Below are 18,809 nucleotides of genomic sequence, written 5' to 3'. Positions count from 1 at the left end.
TTAACAAAATAGGGTTGAGACTAGCCCTTTAAAAATAGGCCTACAAGGTTCAAGGTAAAGAATGACATAACCTTTTGTTAAGGGGTATCTGGGGATCTTCAAGGTCAACGGGGGGGGTTGTTATAGATGACCAACTCAAGTTCCCCATAACTCAAAAACAAAACTAGTATTTAACAAAATAGGCTATGAGACTAGTCCTTTAAAAATAGGCTATGAGACTAGCCCTTTAAAAATAGGCTATGAGACTAGCCCTTTAAAAATAGGCTATGAGACTAGCCCTTTAAAAATAGGCTATGAGACTAGCCCTTTAAAAATAGGCTATGAGGCTAGCCCTTTAAAAATAGGCTACGAGGCTAGCCCTTTAAAAATAGGCTACGAGACTAGCCCTTTAAAAATAGGCAATGAGACTAGCCCTTTAAAAATAGGCCATGAGACTAGCCCTTTAAAAATAATCCTACAAGGTTCAAGGTAAAGAATGATATAACCTTTTGTTCAGGGGCATCTGGGGATCTACAAGGTCAAAGGGAGGAGGGGAGGGTGTTACAGATGACCAAACCCTCACTCCCTCCAAGACATTTTGGACTCAAGACTCGAGTAAACAATTTTTGCCTTCAAGGGGACAAAAAAGAACCGCTGCTTTTTTTGGTCTAAGACGTTTTTGAGACTGGACAGGACACTTAAAAAGGTAAAGGTGCTGTTGGGTGTTCTCAAAAAAGCAGGTGTGCTGAAGCGGAGACAAATCTACCTAGTGCCTTTTCTTATATATTTTTATGATTGAAGCATCAGCTGTGGAGCTCAATTTTTTATATATATTTCTCTTATTATAATATTCTGGTAGAGTTTTTGGAAGTTATAATCTCTAGACTAAATCTAGGATAAGTTGTTTGCTATATACAGTTACAGGTGGTTCCTTTTAATAAAATTATTTTGCGACCAAAAACTTGAACCCCATTATGTAAATAAATAATTTATTTTCATTTTTTAACTTTTTTAAATTTGAATTAATATAATATTCAATTAAAATTAAAATTTGATTAAAAGAAATTAATTTATGTCGATTTGTTTAGCTAATTAACCCAAGCCTAGACTCAAATCTAATTAATTAAGTTTACCGGAAAACAATTCAGTAGCTTTCCCAAAACAATTGCAATTCAATATTAATATTGACATAAACATAATTAATTATGAACTAAAGTAAGCCCAAGAAACGATAGAAAAATCACCAAACCTCTATTAGGCCTATATTATCAAAATAATCCCAGATAAAAGTTACCCACATTCCCACAACTGATATCAAAATTCAAACACTCACCCAAACTTCAATCCATGGCTTTGTTCTGAAAACTTTCAGCGATAAAAAACGACTCATCATACATGAATCGGGAGAAATCGCATCCAATATTCATTATGAATTCGAAATAAATTCATAATTTCATCCTCCTTTGATGGGCCATATGAAAAATATCCTTCCAAAAATCGGCCAAACACGTCCCATCCCGTCGAGCGGAGCCTACGTTACGCATCCCAAATATTACCTAGTAATAGGGCTTTCCCGCTTGTTTTTAGGCTTAGGGTCACCCACTGACACTGACAGACCGATAACAAATCTACAAGTTTTATCATATTTAAACAATAACTAACTAACTAAATCTGTTAAATATGAGATTAGGAGAGTTAATCTTACCTGAATTATATATTATTTGGTTATTTGGGACTGTTAATTAAACATAATTTAGTACAATTAAAATGGTTACAGGGACCGAGCTTCACATTGCTTACCGTGGGCTACGGCCTCGGTAGCGGAAAAAAGGGGGGAAAGTTCTTTGAAAAGTGTTAACATGGAGTATGCATACTATTACAAAAAAGTGGTACCACTGGAGGGGAAGATTCAAGTTTGTCATTCTAATAAATTATTTTGAAGTGCTTTAAATATGTGATTAATGAAAATTAAGTTAATTATGAAATGGCATAGGCTTACTAGCATGCGTTTGATAGTTATTTTATGAATATAGTGCAAATAAAGTGAAAGGAAGGGAAAAAGAGCGGGGCACTTGGCATCACCTGACAACGAAACGAACGGAGTCCGAGTAACGGTTGGGGGTGGGGGATTACCGTTACAATGGAGGCTGTATACTTATACCCACTGGAGTAGCAAGACCCAAATTACAGTAAAAACAAACGAAAATTTAAATAAAAAGATTTTTAATTCCTTATTTGTTTTTGTTATAATATTATTATTATTATATCGCTTCACCTTTTTTTTGGACATATTATTTCTTACACAGAGGTGACAATTTGTAACATTTCTCGTTAAATAAAGAAATTAGTGATATATTTAAGTGCGCTTTTGTTTTTTTAAATTTTATCTTTCAACAGATTAGTAAAAACAATTTTTTATTTTCGCGACGAATTTTATCATATAGTAATATATAACGTGTCGAACAACATTTTATTTATTTATTTTTTTTAATATAATAAATGGTGCTTGGTTTCACGCGAGATAAATTTTATTTTCACTTACGGCTGGTATCAAAATAGTTTATATACGCCTCAAAATAAATGATATTATTTTGTATTATATTTAATTTTTTATTTTTTTTTTTTCAAATTTATTTTTTTTTTCCACTTTCAAAAAATTAATTTCAAATTTCTTTTTTTTTTGTAAAACATTACACACCAAAAATTCATGGATATTTTAAACAAAATGGTTAATTCTCTTCACAATTTTTTACACATTAAATTAACCATTTTATTCAAAATTACCGTAAATTTTATATCAATGAAAGTACTAAACTTTCCTCCTCAATTTTTCATATTTACAAAAAACCTCAAAAAACCTTTGTTTGTTTGTTTTCTTATTTACTTTTTTAAGGAGTTATCTATTTACAAAGATGTGAATCACAGGAGTAAACAACCATTAAACAACGGTATTTTTTTATTTTATTTACGTAAGTATTTTTTTTAATGTTTTTAATAATTTTTTTTTTTTGAGTTTAATATACCTTTTTAAATTTAAAGGTATATTATATTTTAAATTATTATTTTAATTGAATTAATTTACCACATTTTTTATCATTGAGCAATTTAGGTGTGTTTAGTCACTACAGGTTGTTATTTTGTAATTTTTTTATTCAATTTCTAATAATAATTTTTTTTATTAATTAGATTAAAAACCAAATTAAATCAATTAATTTTTGGCGAAGAAAATTATTAATATTAATACTTTTTAAAACAGTTTAAAAACCGTACCAAAACTTTTAATTAAAATTAAAATTAAGTTACTGCCACAAAATAAAAATTCACAAATATTAGGGTATCGTGTATAAATAATAATTAAAGGGAAAAAGGTATAAACCATGAATTTAATTAATTAATTAATTTATTAATTAATAAAAATTCATGGGTGGAATTTTATTTATTTGTTTTTAAGTACTTAAGGGGTGAAAATTAGTTATAATTTAATTATGTACTATGTTACAATGCGAGTTTGTTTCTTTGTTTAAGACGAAAAGTTTTGTACATAGGGGCAAAAATTAAACTAAATAATTAATTAACTAAATCCCAAATTAATTATTTTGGAATTAAATTTATGTTTTTTTGAGCTCAATATTAACTTTTTTTTTTCTTTTCTCAAAATGGGAGCAATTTTGTTTTAATATATTTTGAGAAAAATATTTTTTTAAACTAACTAAAAGAAATCTACGCTAAAACCTTATACTCAGAATTATTTTTAAAAGAAAAATTGAGCAATTCTCATATATCGAGTATTTTTCTTGTGTTTCTAATGAGTTTTTATATTTTTTAATCAAGCCATTTATGTTTTTAATTTATTATTTGTGTGGCTCTAAAAGTTTCTACTTAAAATTTGGCAAAAACAATTAATATTTTTTTTTACCTATGGGGGAAAATTAACCTTAAGCTAAAAAAACCTCAATACACATTAAAAAAGGAAAACAAAAAAAATATTTGTAAGGACTAGAACAGGCTGTATATAGCTGCGTTAATTGGTTAAGTGTTAATGAGATTAAATTGAGGCATTAAATCCTAAATAAACGAAATAATAATAATTAATAATTGAATTTAATCTATATCTACATTTCCAAATCTAAAAAATTTGTTTAGACGAGTTTACATTTTACGCAAATGTGTATTTAATTTTAATTAAAAATTAATAAAAATTAAAACTATAAAAATGTGTGAGTATTTTTTGGCACTATTTTTCGACGTTTTTAAAAACGTGGTTTAATTACGGAGTATTATCAATAATTAATTCCCTTTTTTTTAAATATTAATCTCACTTCTTAGAGAAATAAAAAATCATCAATTTCACAACCACCGCTTTCTTTTAAGCCGACGCCATTAACCTAATTTTAATTAGGTTTAATTATATTAAAAAAATGGCCATTAAATAATATTGGTAAAACTAATTTTTTTTTCTTCTAACCAATCAATGGAGGAGGTACATTGTTTATTTTGAAAAAAATTACCGAAAACACGAACACCAAATAAAAACAAATTCGGGCCTAATTTGAATAATTAATGTTTTAAGGAATGAAATGTGTAGGGGGGGGGGGTAATTAAAATTTGAAAAGACATACGGGCAAGGTGAGCTTTCTTGGCACACACACGGTCACGCAACGCAAATATTTGATGGCGTCCAAAAACCAATAAATTCTCCATAATTTTGTCTTCTGCATTCTGGTATTTTTAAATTTTCTCCATTTTTTTTTTCTTTTTTTAAAATAATTTTTTGTACAGAGCTGCAAAGAGAGAAAAAAAGAAAAATTCATGATTAAAAATTGAAACAATTTATATTAATTAACACAACATATTTTCAATTGTGATAATAGGTGATATTGTATGAAGTATTTTGGTTAATTTCAATTTTGTCAATTAAAATTTCAATTGCGATATTCTTAAATTACACCAAGAATGGCACCGATTCGCGCCCAAAATTCAACAAATGCGCCAGTAAAAATTAGAAAAACCTGGCTCGTAACTACGTCACAAAACGTTAATTAATTCCCATAAATAACAACAATAACAAAAATAAAATAATTTAAAAAAATGCTAATATCAAATTTTAAATTACAATAAGAATAGCTATAGCACCCAAATTTCAACCAATGCACCAGTAAAATTTGGCTCATAACTACGTCACGAAATTTTAATCCCCACAAACAACAACAATAACAATAAAAAGAAAATTAAAATGATAATATCAACAGAAACCTCAAGAAAATTAAATGAAATTAAGTTATATATCAAATTATATCAATTTGTATACATCTAACCTATCTATTATCAAAAGTGCCTATCCTTTTGGGACAAGTATAATGTTTACCATGAAATTTAATAACTTGTTTCTCATGAAATTATTTATTATTTGTTATGTTATGGCATTAGCTAATCGATCCCGATTAAGATCTGTTATTACGCTTGAGTTGGCGGTTTATACGTTTATAGAAAAGTGCCATAAGGGGTTTAATATTGCGTTATATATTTTAATGATAGACTATAGTCTGTCTTGTTGAAAAAAAAAATCTTGTTTTTCACCTCGCAACTTTTTTCCTGGTTTCAAAAAAGAAAAAAAAGAAAGAAAACTTGAATTTCCCAGCAGCCGAAATAAAATATAAAAAAAATCCTTAAATTTTATCAGAAGTTTTGATAAAGAAATCGGAATTTCCTTCTGTACGTAATCCCACGCGAATATAAATTTTTGTAATTAAAATATAAAGCTAAGCTAATCTTGATTTAAAATATTACGGCGTGGTAGAGGTATATTTTTATGGTAATTGTATTTTTTTTTTTTTGGCACGCCCTTATGCAAAATGCCACCAATTACCTAGGCAGCTTTTGCGACTAGAATTGTTTACGTCTAATTTATATTCAAGGGGTAAACCACTCGGCTATGCTCAGGTATTTTTCCTATTATAATATTATTGTTTATTATATTGTTTACACAACAGATTTGAAGATAATTTTCTAATTACGCAATTACTCTGGTTTTATAAGAGATACAGGGAAGTCCTTTGGATATGTTATAGCCCTATTTCTTAGCTTTCCAACGGTACTAAGTACTTGTGGTTCCGACAATCAGGGTCCGAGTAATTAAGCAAAATGTTTATAAACGTCCTCAACAAACGTACTTTTTTACACGAACCCATTATAAGAGATACAGGGAAGTCCTTTGGATATGTTATATCCCTATTTCTTAGCTTTCCAACGGTACTAAGTACTTGTGGTTCCGACAATCAGGGCCCGAGTAATTGGGCCCAGTTTTAAAATATTCTTGAATAATTTTACCAAAATAAAATTTAAAAAAGAAAAAAAACGAAAACATTCTTCATCTTGACTTACAATAAAAAATATGAAATTTCAAAACGGTATAACCCCTACATATATTCATACATATATATACAAATAAAAGAGAAAAAACCCTCGTATTCTGCATGCATTGCACTTGCTATTATTGAAATCCAAAACCACCCAAAAAAAAAATTCATAACAGGACCTAGGTAGACGGTATTGTGTTCGTTTATGTTCCGGGATATTTGGTTTCAATGCTTTTTAAGTGAAGCCAAGCGGCAACCGCAGGAAAGGTGAAAAAGTACACCCTTTTCAAAAAAAGAGGCCACGTTTTTTAACCCTACAAACCAAGGGTCTGTCCTAAGCCTTAACCCAAGAGGTTGTACCATATACAATACAAGCAAGGTAAGGTACAAAGGACAATACCCGCGTCACATCTCGGGTCCCCCTTCATGGTACGCAAGGTGTCTTTGTCAATGGACCCCAAAAATCAACAGCACCCCTCGCTGCTAAGATCCCTTTATAAAATGAAATCTTACCGTAATAAAACCAATAATAGTCTAGAAAGTAGAATCCGGGAATCCGCGTATTTTTTTTTTTTTTTAAGACCAAGGCTTAACGGGTGAAATATATATATATTTTTGCAGGGATTATGTATAGGGAATCCGTACTTATTTTCGGAATCTCGAAGATGTCTAATCTAGCGTACTAAAAAAGGGATATAAATCCTTATAGGAGGTCAATGCCTGTTTGGACGCATGGTATTTCTTAGACTAAAAAGTTAGGCTTAACAAAATAATCTGTTTACTTCGAGGCGTTTCAAATTGTAGGAAAAACGTCGAGGTGGACTGGTGTGTTTGTTATTAGGAGGGACACAACATTCATTCACATCTGCTATTGCTAAGCTGTTGTGAAGCAACAGTGTTGTTATTAATTGGTTAAATTTGAGTTAAGAAGGTTGGTTGGTTAGTTGCCTTTGGGACAGATGTTGTTTAACATTTTTGGTTTGAATTTTTATCAAATTTTCGCCGAATATCGACAGCAGACTCTTATAAACTGTAGATCAAGTATGCGCTTAAGAAATTTCCTCCCAAGTTTCTTAATCGTTACTTTTAACCGGGCTTCAGGGTTGTAGAAATAGAATGTTTGTGAGAACATTTACCCCAGGTTTGGAACTGAATGATCACTGAATCGAACAGAACTGAATTGCACACGTCACAAATGACTGGCAATACGTGTCAGCACACTGTCTATAAAGTGGTTATCAAAGTTCCTCTAAATGTTTAAAGAGATCAAGTTCAATTTCTGTCTATTGCAACATGGAAAATCCAAAGTAACCCCGCAAAAAAACACTGATAAAATTTCCCAGAACAACCTACCAATCGTACAAACCCAGGGTAACTTCCACCGAAAAATCATTTAGCCCCCAAAACGTAATACCGAAAAAAGGGTAATATATTAATCAATCACCAAACGGAAGCCAAAAATTTCCCTCATCGGAGAGAAACATTCCGAAAAGATGCAACGCATCGTAAATGAACTTTCTCCTAAGTCCTAACTTAAAAAAAAATGAAAAACCATCCAAGATCAGAGAATAATAAGTCGGAAGAAAGAAAGAAAGAATGAACTAAAAAAAAGGTTTTCTTGGAGAGAGACTGGCGGGGAACTTATTATATAAAACATTATTATCGAGGGCAAGCAAGGCCGTCGCTCACCTGCTGTTGGAGGTCGTACGCGAGAGAGTAAAAAACCTGTTATTAAAAAAACCCTGAAGCGGTAACGAGAGAAAACTCCACCAATACGTAATCGACAAACTACACGCTACCGGGGGAAATTCTATCCAATTTTTAAGCTCAAAAACCACTTAAAACTACGCCATATCGCCAAGGTTGGGTCCTTTACATTATAAACTTAATTAATCGGACCCCAACTTGAAATAAAAAGCGAAATAAAACTTTTTTTCTTCTTAAATTATAAAATTCCCTATTGCGCAAAGGGAAAAACGTTTTAATTATTTTGTTGGGTATAAAACGTTTTTCCCATTTATAAAATAAAAGATAGAAATCTTAAAGGGGGTTAAAAGATACGCGTGGGATTATATTACGCCCTCACGTAATGCGTGTCCTTTCGTTTCAAGGTACAAAATATGAAATATTTCAACTTAAGATAAAAATTCATGGAAAGCCCCTGGTAAGATGCTTCACTGTTACATCGCGGTGTTCAGAGTGAAGCCCAATTTTAAGGGGTAGGGGGGATGTCTAAAAGCATGGAGGAATAATACGGTTGCACGAGTACAAGTTCGTTTGGAGACGTCTCAAGTTGGTTTTGACTATCAAATACCTTTGGAAAATTCCAGCTTTGTTCCAACATTGAAACAAAGTAACAGGTGTATTTTGTTTCGCATTTGTTTTTGAATTCCCAGACAACTTAAAGACATTAATATTCGAATGTAGTCTTACTGGTGACATCCCTACATTACCGCTCCTGAAGACATGTTTTCTATTTCAACATCTTTATCTTGAACTAGAATGTTCCGCTTTCCTTGACCGAGAGTTAATTCAATCTACTCTAATTACGAATTTGCTAAATGATTTATTCAACTACTTAATCCGAGCCGCAAGATAAAACGTATCCGACTATGATATTTTAATCACTTTTCAACGCAATTAAATTTATCTTAGGTATAAGTCGTTAATTAAATTAAAATAAACCATTTTCTTTGTTCTTCATACCAACCCTTGTTCTCAAACTCTATTGTTATAGGTGCTAAAATTAAAATGGCATTTTAATAACACATCTTAAAACCCAACCCGCTTTTACAAACAGCAGCGCATCTGTAACAGGCGCCATCATCTTTACGCCTTTCGCCACACTTCCACGGGGCACCTTAGCTAACCCATTGGAAAGGCCTATCATAATTTATTCTATGATAAGAAGATAACGAAGATAAAGCCATACAGAATGTAAATAACCCTTTGCTTCCTTAGCCTTAATCTATGGTATATTTTCCAATTAAAAATGTTTGATGGAATATTCTAGAGGGCCGGTAGGCCCTTCTAGATAAGAACCCACACCCTCCCGTAATGTTAAAGAAATAATTCACAGATTTTAGGCTTAGCTTCCCATAGAAAAAGCATAGGATTTTTGGTGGTCCACTCCATCGAATAACTCAGAAACCACTGCAAAGTTAAGGTTCGGAACACTTTTGAATTATCAAACAACTATTGAATGTTGAACTTCTGAAGTTTGATTAAGAACAATTTAGTCTAAGTATTTTATTTTAATTAATTTATAAATCATGGTAAAACCGTTACATATATTACACTGTTTTCATAGCATTTTGTTCAGCCTCCATCGGGTTTGTGGCGCATAGGATAACGCGTCTGCCTATGGAGCAGAAGATTGCAGGTTCGAGTCCTGGCAAGCTCGGTGTTCATTTTTACAGATCTTTTATTCAACATAAATGAAATAATCCTATAAATACAACGTTTGGATATTTTTTTGTTAGAAGTCCGGGCTTGTGGCGTAATGGATGACGCGTTTGCATTCGAGGCAAAACATTGCAGGTTCGAGTCTTGGAAAGCTCGTTATCTATTTTTGATGAAGAATCTTAGTATATATAAGGGAAAATTCTTAAATAACAAACTTTCAATGAAATGTGCGCGTGCTGGCGCGTGGTTTAGAAATAACTTTTTTTAAATCTATACAAAAAGGTCAACTAAACTTAATTGATTCACCAACCGCCATTTTATATGAAATAAGTTACCACCCGCCTATCAATGGTGAATTAATTAACCACCCGCCTAAAAATTGTGAATTAATTTACCACTCCCCTGCAAAATGATTTAAAATTTTAATCTTTCCCATAAAATAAAGAGAGGCACTTGGAGTGAGCCAATATGCTCACGAACATCTTACTGGAACATCGAATTAATGACGTTTGACAAGCATATTATTATTTTTATAACAGATTAATACAAATTAAGGCTGAAGGAACAGATATTATATAAAAAAGACTTGGTTTGCCCAAGCCTTAAAAACAAAACGATAAGAGTTTTTCCAGTTGTCTGAAGCGCGGATATTTTTTTTTCTATTGAATTTTAAAGACAATCCGTATTTTACTACTCTTTAGAATTTAATTCAATCACCTGATTTTACTGCTAATGGATTAGTTTCCTATAAATTAATTGAAATAAAATATTACTTATCTCAGATTTTTCAACAACAATTCCATTTTCCTGAAACATTTTATCATGCATTAATTATTTTGAGGGATATCGTGTAAATTTAATCTAATTGACTCTTTCTTTTTTAATTTCCGAGAATTTTCCTTTCAAAAGGTTTTAAACACATCAAGATTTCATAATGTTGTCAACTAAATAGCAACTCAACCAACAATTCTAAAATCTTCCCCACAAGTACTGATATACACAGTTGAATAATTGTGACTGTGCTTAAAGAAGAAACGAACACGTTTATCAAATATAAGAAAGGTGATAACAGCCCCCTTTTGTATTCGAAAAGACCGCATATAATACACTAGCCGTTACCCCTAGGAGCGAAGGCACTCGGCACAGTCCGTCAGCCCGTCGGGATATTTTTTATTACTTTTCACGCGGACATTATTCCATAAAGAAGGGTTTTTAAGTTTTTGGCCGCCATTTAAAAAGATGGCAACAAATGGAACCCAAAAGACCTTTCAGCCCGTCTATAGGTTAAAGGAAACCATTGTACTAAATATTTGTGAAATCGGTTGAAACGCGCGGATTTTATTGCATAGAGAATATTTTCTTACATTTCTGGGCGCCATTTTAAAAGATGGCGAAAAATCTAGCCCGAAAGACCATTCAGCCCGTCTCAAGGTTAAAGCAAACCAGTGTACTAATTATTTGTGAAATCGGTTGAAACGCGCGTACTTAATTGCATAGAAAATATATTTTACATTTCTGGGCGCCATTTTTTAAGATGGCGGCGGATTGGAAAAATCTTTCTTAGTACGCGCCTACTACTTATGAGTAACGTTCCTGCAAAATTTTAGCCTTCTAGGGCAAGCGGTTTGGGCTGGGCGTTGATTATCAGTCAGTCTGTCAGTCAGTCAGTCAGTCAGTCAGGACTTTGATTTATATAGATATAGATTATTAATGAGAATATTAATTGAAAATTAAAGTACGTTCTCCATTGAAAAGAAAAAATTTCATGATAAAATGTTTCAGGAAAATGGAACTGTTCTTGAAAAATCTGAGATAAGTAATTTTTTATTTCAATTAATTTATAGGAAACTAATCCATTAGCAGTAAAATCAGGTGATTGAATTAAATTCTAAAGAGTAGTAAAATACGGATTGTCTTTAAAATTCAATAGAAAAAAAAATATCCGCGCTTCAGACAACTGGAAAAACTCTTATCGTTTTGTTTTTAAGGCTTGGGCAAACCAAGTCTTTTTTATATAATTTAGTTAGACGCGGATAAGTATATAAGCATGTCTACAAACTTGGCAGGAGAATTCATAATCGAGTTATAACGTTTAGGCCACCAAGATAGGGTCCAATTAACCGTCTTTAATTAAGGAAAGGGCCCCAAGTTGAAGAAGAACTAATGACACGCTATGTTCTTGAAAAATTACTCGATAATGCGAGCTTAAGTCGGCTTAAGTATAATTAAAGTAATAAATGGTTTTCGCGCGACGTGTGCTTGCAAGGTGGGAGTTTTTTCTTTGAGCATTTCCTCGTTTCTTTCCTCGGCTTTTGGGGTCGGCCAACCCTTTATGGAAAACCTTGTGTGGATACACGAGAGAGTGATTCAATTCCCGTGATTTCAAATTAATTAATTAACGAAGTATCCGATCCCTAACGAAGAGGATGTGTCTCGTGGAAGGCGACTAAAATTAGTAGAAGAAGAAAATCTAACTAGGAGAAAAAACAATTTTAGAAAAAGGGTTCGGAATTCTAGACGACCTCGACCAGCAGCAGAGCAGAGGGTATAAGACACACACACGAGTATATACTTGAGCGGGTGGGGACGTGAACTAAAAAAAGAATCCATAAGAATTAAGAACAGAACAAAAGCGTTAGGCTGATGAGATAGAAAAAGAATTACGGGGCAACTTTGAACAAAAGAGAGACAAATATTTACAAAATCTCACAGCGACAACGTCCCAAGTGCAATTTAAACGATTTTAAGGATAACTTGGTGTCTTCCCATTCCCAATTCGTTACTTGGTTACTAACACCATTGGATTCGAGCGTAAATAAACATAAATTTACGGCGTCCACTTAAAGCCCCGAACATAATTAAATGTGATCTCTTAATTACAAAATAATTAGCATTTAATTAGACTTAAAATCTATCAAGGACTATTGCGCCATACGCCATTACTTTAGTGGCAGGCGTCTGCTAAATAGAACCACTTACCCCTATACCGGATTGGTCGAATTGAATCCTAACAGGCTGAGAGAGGTAAGGGGTAAATGGTTCGATTTAGAAAACGCCATAAGTCGACGTCCATAATTTGAATCACGGGAAACAGGTGAACGGAAACTTAACCTCATTTATATAAGATTATAAATTGATAATTTGAGCATTTATAGCATTTTAGAAGTTAGATAAAAAGAAAGAAGGTTGTATGTTACAGTGGGGGAAAAAAGAAGAGACAAATATTCGCTAACCACTGTTAGAAATAAATTGCTGTGTGAACTTTGCCGAAGTTATACGCTACACGCTTCTTTGCAACAAAACACGTTGTTTGCGAGGTATTTTTCAGATCGAGAGTGCACGCACGCTTCCATTTGTAAATCTTTTACTCATTTCCAAGACACGTACGCGTCTAGCTAGCTCCTTTTAAACCGAAAGCTTTCTCTAACGGTGAATATCCGGGACTTACTGACGAGATTCCAAGTAACGGGGCTTACAATTCCTTCAAACGAAAAAAAAGGAAAGCTAAGAAGGAAACCGGAGGGACTATAATAATTCTGCAAATCTAAGCTCAAACTATTTATAATTTTCACTAGCTCTAATTTGTCTGTAACAACGGTGGTAGGTACTTGCAGAAGCTATCAAGGCTTAAGGCAAGTTAAGCGGCGACCGCCAGTGTACATACTCGTCGTGGGTGCCTTTAACAAACGTGCGGGAATGTCTTTCGAATTAAGGCTAGGCGGGGGAGATATCGCTATTCTTAGATTACAAGTCCATCCCGAGCCTAAATTAGGTATAAGGGTGCTCCTTGGGGATAGTCTTAATTCTTTTTCGAGGTATAAGACAAAATGTAACCGTTTGTTTGTATGTTCGAACACAACCGCGTGTAAAGTTGAATTTTTGGTATTGGAGCGAGAGAGAATTATCGCAAGAGTAGTAATGGTTTTTACAGTACGTTTTCGGACTTTGCAAGTCTTTCAATTGTACCACATGATGTAATTATCTGTCTGATTGAGACCAACTGTTACCACGATCAGGCAATAGACCATTTCGATGTAACTAACAGAAAAAAAAAACACGTTGGTAAAACGAACTATGACTTCCATCTCGCTTTGTGGCGCATGCGCTGTAGTCTCTTTGTATCATGAAATATCAAGGTATCAACCCCATATGTCCCAATACTGAGTGTTGCCTACCACCTTTTTTACATCGAAAAGGTCTATTATAGAGTTGTCAAAAACGTGTCACGGTACTTATAGATGTCTATTGAAGCTTATATTGACATCGTAGGCCTATGCTTACTAAATTTCTTGACCACATAGCCAAGTTTCATCAAGATTTGCTGCAGTGTCTCCTGGTTGAATAAACATCACTATTTCATTCTTTCAAGTGTTTCAATTTTGGATAGAAGGTAAAAATAATTTTAAACAAAACGTAATGTTCATCGTTCATTCAAACAGTTCCAGTTGACACGAGAGACGAGAAAAATCTTAATTCACTTAATTCGTCGTATGTCATCAGAGCCGCAGTTAGTTCGGTAACAAATCCATTATACGAACCTTCGCATCGTCTACGAGTAATAAAATTAACAAAAAGCTAACGCTATTCGGTACGGTAAATTAGATTCGCGTCAAAGGTAGGTAGGCTCCTAATGAAGTTGAGGTGCGCCGCGAAAGACACACACACAAAAAAAATTATTATATCTAAACCCTAAAACGTGTACAAAAGCGCGTGAGTTAAAATCACGTGACCGTGCCTGGTATTCGGCGGCGGGAAACGGGTTGTCTAATGTCTTTCTCTTTATACCTCCTACACCACAAAAGTCTTATCCGCGTGCCGGAATAAGAAAAATTAAAGCTTTCTTGATATTTTGCCAAAAAGATTTTTGCCTGCAAATAGTCGCCATTGTTTTGTAAGGGAAGGAACCTAAACTATATCTTTACGTTCCCTGTTCCAAACCGACCGTGAAGATTGTAACGACCGAAATAATGTCAAATAGGCCAATTTGCAATATTCCTATGTAGAAATTAGGCCTAAACATACATGACAATTCCGAGTGTTTTACACCATTTCAAACGTGAAAAAGATCACGAGCGATACAAGTTCATGCAGTTCAATGTACAAGCGTCAGCCATTATGAAACTGAACCCATAGGGTATGTTCCATAAGTTTGTCACTGGTTGAAGTGACGTAGGTCATATTCTAGTAAAGCAAAGGCCCGGTGAGACGCTGTCAAAGGCTTAGTAACGCAGACTAAATAGGAATATATTTAATAAACTTATGCTGAAACTTTCACTATTTATGGGTTTAAGTTTCTGTTTTACGCTTAGCAAGGTTTCCTCGTGCGGTCTTCGTTTAATTTAACTGTTATGTCAGAAAACATACGATGATTTGGGACTGGAATATAGGTACCCATTTTAATTGTGAACAAAAAAAAAAGAGATGCAAGCTACGGACGGAGCTGCAAGGAGAAATGTAAAGTTGGCACGGAAATGGCAATACAAGCGTTCTTTTTCTTTCTTCCTACTCAAGAGAGAGACTCGTGCCGAGTTAAGAAGAGGAGATGGAAGTCAGCTACTTCAAATTGCTCGGAAAAGATTGTGAGAGACTCCCCCGCTCTCTCTTCTCTCTCTCTCTGGTAGAGAATCTATTGTTATCCCTCTTTTTTTCGTTCTCTCTCTCTTTTCCCCCTGTCTCTCTCTCTCTCTCTCTCTCTCTCTCTCTCTCTCTCTCTCTCTCTCTCTCTCTCTCTCTCTCTCTCTCTCTTTCTCGGGCTCCGTTTAACGAAGGCACGAAACGGAAGAAGAAACCTAATTTTTTTTGTGTCCTGGATGGCTCCTATCATCCATCCACCTTCTAACATTCCTCCTAGAGTACCCTAACCCTCCCAGTCGCCTCATTCCCACAGTTTTTTCAACTATAGGACCACATTTCATTGGAAAAACCATCTAAGTCACAATACGCCATCTTCGCTTTGTGGCGCCTGCGTTGTAGTCTTTTTGTATCATGAGAGTATGCCCCTTGTATGTCCCAATACCGAGTGTTGCCTACCCCTTGTTTTACATCGATAAGGTCTATTATTTACCTTAAAAAGCCATCAGAACAATAAAATATAATTACTTTTGAGGTAACTTCAATATTGACTCGACCATAAGGACAGAATATTTACCAAAATGGCTGATTTCCCGGCAACCCTTGGCGCGAAAATGTGTCTTCAGTATGGGGTGTCCTTTAACCTTAGACCACAATCTTACGCATAATTTTATATCATGTTCTAAGGCCTCAATTCCAAAAGTAAACTAGTACTTATTTCAACTTACATCCATTTTGCATTAGCATCATTACGAAGCTACTTCTTCAGCCACTCTTATAGTTCTCACCCTGTTTTTTTTTTTTTTTTAAGAAAAAATAGTTGGCTTCATGCCTTCTTCAATTTAAGCAATTGTCGCGAGCGAGATACGCGGCAACAAAAAACTCCTAGAACACGTGCATGCAACTACAAACGAACAAACACAGATACCACTCCCAATGCCATTTCCCCTGTACTGTGTACTGTGTGAGAAAAAAACCTTCCAACAAAAGAAAATCAATCCAATCGGAAATACATAGGTAACCTGCGAAGAGTAATTGGTGCTGAGCCTCTCCCTTTTTCTCACGAGCCTTCAAAGTTTTCAATCCTCTCGTGTTAACGATAAACAAAACAGTTCTAAGTTAAGTCGCGGCTTACTTTCAAGTTTCGAAATGCAAAAAGAGAAGAAACCCATAACTTGAACTAGAACCATTCCTAAACCGTTTATCTCAGTAAAGGCCTCTTCAGACGATACAACTTCTTCACTCATTTAGGTGACTCAACTTGAGTTAGGACGTGCTGTGAACAGAGAAGTTGGACATACAAGGGGTTGATACATTGCCATCCGTCAATGCATTCCCACTCTCATGATAGAAAAATACTACAGCGCATGCGCCAAAAAGCGAGATGTAAGGCACAAATTCTACCCCCGTGTCTTTCCCTAGCTCTTAGTAACCATCGAAATTGTCTATTTGCAAATGCACATTTTGAATAGGCGAGCACGTGCTGACCTTTTGGCGCGAGGCAAACCAAAATGGCGCGCGCGCGGAAACAATGTTTCACGTGTTTCAGAACTCCAGCGCAGAGTTACACGGCGTTGCTCTGATGTTGCTCTAGCAGGGAGCTGAAGGTAAGTAAGGATATAAGCTTCAAGTTAGGAACTTCCGAGAAAGAAGGAAAGGAAGGAAGGAAGCAAGAGTACTTAACGTATTTATAGCCAATAATCAAGGCAGAACGACGGTAGGCAATGAAGTCGGATGTAACGAGCTAAGATGTTTCTTTATTTATTGAAAGCTAAAATTGCTCGCAGCCACTCCTATAGTTTAGCATCCGATGACTAGCAATCTTGTCTCTCAAGAGCGGAAGAAGGGAAGATGAGGGTCTTTAAAAAGCTATCGCACGAGAGCGGGGTTGACTTTATGGGATCAAAGAAGACGGAATTATAGCTAGGGGATGTTTTTTCTTTTCTTTTAGTTATTTATCTAATACGAAATCTTAAAACTTTCTTTCGTCAAAGACACTGTTCGCGAAGCGTCCTGCTCCATGCGATGATAGCTTGCTTATTAGCGACTGTTCCGAAACACTTTCATTGTTGCGTTAGACGTATGCGTATAACTTTGATATCAACATTATGCCTTGGGTTGGGTTGACATGTCACAAACAAACTGTTTCTTTGCAACGATTCAAACTTCTTCATAAAGATAAGAATGTTGCGGAATTATAAGCTGCATGACGTCAGATGCTAGCTGCGACTAAACGATTACAAAATTAATTTGTCTAGGTTTTACGGTTTGCAATTTAACTGTAAAGATTAATTTAATTGTGAATTATAACTAGTGACGTCAGTTCCTTATCGGTGAGATGGATTATAAACGGTTTCACTGTTTATACACCACTTTTGTAATAAAAATATTTTTCTAAACTTGTGCAAGATTTTAAATCTATTTGAGTCCATTCCATTTAGAGGTTTTTTATGTATCTATAAACCCTTATACCATTTTTAATTGGTATTTCCATGAATTTCATGAACTATCCTTAAATATCCCCCTAAATCCTTTTATAAGTCTAAAATCAAAAGTATAAATTAGGCACTTAAGATAAAAAACCTCCCTCAAAATATTTAACATTGCTAAAGAGACGACTGACTATAGGCAGGTGTTACCGAAATACCCTACTACCGTATAAATTTATTTTTAATAGATGTGAAAATTAATCCCACTGTAACGTCGTCTAGTCTTCGGGGGCCCTTTTACGTAACTACCAACCAAAAGACAAGTTCATGTATAAGAAAGTCCTTGAAAATACACGCTTCAATTGGGCAAGATAACATTATGTTATAATTTATCTACAGATTCTATTAATTGTAATACTGTACAGTTGGTCAAAAAAAGGCCTAAGGCGAAGGGAGATATGGACAAGTTTTCTTCTAAGGAGCTAATCACTCTTACCTTCACAACCCATTACGTAATACCATAAGTTCATAAGATATGTTCCTCCCATAAGTTTGTCACCAGTTGGTAACTTAGAAACTGGAGTTTGTCATGAAGTGGGTGAGGTAGGTCATAGATTCGAGGTAAAGCGAAGACGCCTGGTGAGACGCTGTAATGCAGACTAAATGGAAGTCCTGCAAAATTAATTAACCGAGTGTAGGACTTCAATTCTCGCTTCCGTCGTTCTCGAACTAACTCGAGCTGTAAGTCTGAGGGTAGCATTACGAAGTATACTTAGTGTCATACTTATGGAAGGAACATATCACTTATAAACTTATGGTATAGTAAACCGACTCTTGAGTGATGTGCCCCTCGTTTTCTCCCCGACTCCATTATTTAAATTTGTCAATCCCTATAATTATTGAAGGCGTATCGCTTCGTATATTTTTAATGTTATCCAACCAACTCTCCTCGTGCTTGGGTTCTGATTATTTTTTCCTTTTTTTTTGTATTTGCGACTTGCTCCCGGGTGAAGGGGGGGGGGCAGGGATAAAGGGGAGGGGTTTGGGTTTAGGGCTACAATGGCATTTC

At 34.5% G+C, this 18,809-nt stretch overlaps 1 protein-coding gene across 4 annotated transcripts in view; it reads right to left on the bottom strand.

Annotated features, from left to right (window-relative positions):
* Positions 1 to 2,185: 2,185 nt before the first annotated feature.
* The window catches only part of klu (zinc finger protein klumpfuss), a 53,681-nt gene continuing 37,057 nt past the window's right edge, over positions 2,186 to 18,809 (bottom strand). For all 4 annotated transcript variants that reach the window (XM_089866274.1, XM_089866272.1, XM_089866273.1 and 1 more), the window contains one exon: positions 2,186 to 4,760. The gene's annotated coding sequence lies outside the window, so the exon portion shown is untranslated. The remainder of the gene's footprint in view (positions 4,761 to 18,809) is intronic.

The sequence above is a fragment of the Phalangium opilio genome, unplaced genomic scaffold (genome assembly GCF_054372755.1).
Source record: "Phalangium opilio isolate 3A_F unplaced genomic scaffold, DU_Popi_V2 ptg000017l_1, whole genome shotgun sequence".
NCBI lineage: Eukaryota > Metazoa > Arthropoda > Arachnida > Opiliones > Phalangiidae > Phalangium > Phalangium opilio.
This window is presented reverse-complemented; position numbering and strand designations above follow the sequence as displayed.